This window comes from Phaeoacremonium minimum, assembly GCF_000392275.1.
Source record: "Phaeoacremonium minimum UCRPA7 unplaced genomic scaffold PA7_03_scaffold_415, whole genome shotgun sequence".
In the NCBI taxonomy this organism is placed as follows: domain Eukaryota; kingdom Fungi; phylum Ascomycota; class Sordariomycetes; order Togniniales; family Togniniaceae; genus Phaeoacremonium; species Phaeoacremonium minimum.
Genome location: NW_006921317.1, coordinates 338,038 through 341,660, shown reverse-complemented (window position 1 = coordinate 341,660; position 3,623 = coordinate 338,038).

Below are 3,623 nucleotides of genomic sequence, written 5' to 3'. Positions count from 1 at the left end.
CCTTATATGAATATATAAGGTCTTAACAATACTAAGCCTCTATAAGCTAGTATATAACCATTTAGTTAATATCCTTTCGTTATAACAACATTTCAACTTTATATAATTTTATACGTCTTTGTTTAGCTTCATTCAGTCTAGTATATAATCTCATTGGTTTTGGTTGGCCTAATACAAACTTCTGCCATAATAAATACACTTGTTAGGGAGAATCTTACTTTTTTGCTTTCTTTACTTGCCTTTATAATATTATACTTTAGATGATACTCTTATGCTAGGAAAATACTATTTTCATACTCTTTAAAACAACTCTATACTGACTTATACTATAATATATATGCTTATATACTGCTATTTTGTTATATAAGCCATTTTTGATAATCTTCACCTATAAAATCTTTTCTTAAGTTTAAATCTACAACTTTATATAAGCTTATTTTTGACAAATCAATACTGATCATATCTAGCCGTCCGTCAATCAATCTTAATCAGTATTAAGATACTATAAAAAGCCTATTAGAGGATAGTCAAACAATTACTAAAGTATATAAATATATTTAGACTCTTATACTAGTAAACTTTCAAAAATATACCTTAATATGCTAAATTCAATAATGAGGGCTTAGGCGTTAGAAGTATATAAAGCTATCTCCTAAATTATAAGATAAGGTGATATTGATATTCTATAAATTTAGTTTATTAAATCAATAACTACTTATATACCTTTATAATAAAAGGTATATAGTATCTCTTTATAGTATTTTCTAGATCCGAAAATAAGTAGGTATATTCTGTCGATATAATGATTTAAAAACTCTTTAATTGATGATTACTAAAGTATGATACTATTTTAAAACTAAATCAACTTAAGATAATCTAGTATATAATATAGGAAGAACTTATCTTTATATATATATTCGACAATAATTATTCAACATTCTATAAGATTCTTTATAGACGATTTACTATGAATTCTATCTAAGTAAGATTAAATAATGTTGATAGAAGGCTTATCAACATTATATAGGTTAGACTTATGATAGATCAAACTATATTTGGTTAATTGATAGATATTATAAATTATAATAATAGGGAATCAAGATCTATGCTAGAATTGATATATATTTTTAATATATTATATAGTTTTATATAAAAGTATCTGCTTTGACTATATAATCTGTTTTGGCTTAATATATTAATGTTATTGGTTGGTACGACTTTATATCTACTTGAATTCGAGTAGATTAAGGAAAAGAAATACCACTTATAATAGAAGCTTATTACTAGCTTATATCTACTAAACTAAGGCTAATTTGATTTTAATAGTCTTAACTATCTTCTTTTGATAATATATAATCGTCTATAAAAGAGTATTTAACTAGATCTTCTTTAATTAAGTCTTTAGATAATGACTTAGACTCTTTATCTTTATCTATAGTCTCTTTCAAAGATTGCTAAATATATGGAAAGAGTATATAAAATATCAAGATTGAAAGCTGGTAGGGCCGGTTATATGAAGGGTATATATTCTTTTAGTATGTAAGTACTGTCTTTTATAAAGCTATAAGATAGTATATTAATAAGTAAAAAGAAATACTTTCTTTAATTATCAGAAAATAATCTTTTTTTTACTAGTAACTTAGCTAATCAAGTTGTTTTACTATATATCTATATACTATAGCTTTGTTTAAACTTTGCTAGGTTTATATAGCTTTAGAATACTTATCCTATCTATAAACAAACTTATAAAGAGTATATTGTTCTTAAGATTCCTTATATACTTTATCATATGCTTAATCTTATTAAAGTAAGAGATTATAGAGTCTTATTAAATCTTAAGTGATAGAGATCTTTTAAGAATATTGTTAACTAAGATAATATTAACTTTGATTAGTATCTTCTATTTAGTATAAAGTAAATCTACGACTATATCTCTAAGACTTTTGGTAGAATTTTATTATAGATCTTTAAAGATTAATAGGATAACTTATACTTTCTTTAGTATAATATTCTATGGTATAAATTATGATAGTATATTAACTAAAAAGCTTAGCTAAAGCTTATACTTCTTCTATTAACGTTAGAAGGTAAATAATATATTTGGTAATTCTTTAAATAGAATGAAATAAAGTTAACTAGCCTTGATATTAAATTAGAGACTAAAGAAGAGACTATCTTAAACTATATTTAAAGAAATAGCTAATAACTTGGTTGTTCTTATCTGATTATATTTAATTTATATTAGTTATATTTAATACATTAAAATTCTCTTTTATTTGATTATCTTTAAACCCTAATATATTCTGATGACTTTGCTTCCTTTTAAGACTATAATTAGTCTGGCATATACTTATCTTAAATATAATCGATTCCTTTTTAATAGTACTTTGCTATACTATTGGTTTGTCTTTTTTAAATATTAGGATAATTCTAATTTTAGCTTTAATTTTTTTAGCTATAATTTTCTCTTTACTATCATCTCTTTAGATAGCTTTCTTCTTTATATAAAGGTTTGACTTTAATTCTACTTTCTTAGTCTTAACTTTTGTTTTATCGACACTTATAGATACTATATTTGCTATTAACCTACTTTACTTTTTATGTTTAGCTTTGTTTATACTTTTTTGTAAGCTATTATCATCGATCTTTAATATAGAATCTTATATATTATCGTTTAGTTTCTCTAAGCCTTTAGCCTTAGGTCTTCTATATTATAGGATTGGAATTTCCTTCTTTATAATAAATTGCAGAAAATAAGGAGGCTGTTTACGATCCTTATAAGCTAAATTAAGTACCTTTCGAAGCAATTTAAGCTTAGTTATTTTTATACCAAAGTATATGATACTTAGATTACCTTCAATAGTCACTTTTGCTATTAAAGTCTATTATTCTTTTAAAACCTTCTTTTTAATATTAAATGATCGAAATAATATAAAGTAGAACTATTTAAAGCTATTATATATATAGTCGAATATAATTATATAAGCTTTGAATTTTTTATATATTTATATAAAATAGTATTTCTTATATAGAAATCCTTAATCTAACCAATAGAAATCTATTGAGTATAAATAAAATCCAACTTATATTATAAGCGACCATATAGTCTTCTTTATCTTTCGTATATTCTATAGATAGTCTTTATTGGCTATTTTAAACGATTCTTTAATAATCAAAGGTATAGAAGATACGAAAGTTGTCAACCTAAGATAGTTTATTCATATATAACGTATTTTACAGATAGGTTGAAAAGGTATAGTTTGTTTAAACAACAAAGTAAGATTATATATGATAGATAACGAAAGTGTATACCAAAGGTAGGTAGAAAAATTTGGATTTTCGCTTATAATAGTAGAATAAGACTTGTTTACTTTTATATGAGGGTATTTGTCTCTATAAGCTAGGATATCTTTATTGTCATTTATTATATAGATGCTTAGGAATCTATGCGATTCTATACAACTTTGAAAAATCATATATATTCGTATATAGCTCAAAATCCAACCTACATAATATAGTTCTAAGGCTAATCACTATAGTAATATCATCCTCTAAATCAATTGTGTCTATTTTTTATTGAACAACTGAATACTATTGGCTTAAAGTACGTACACCCTGGTACT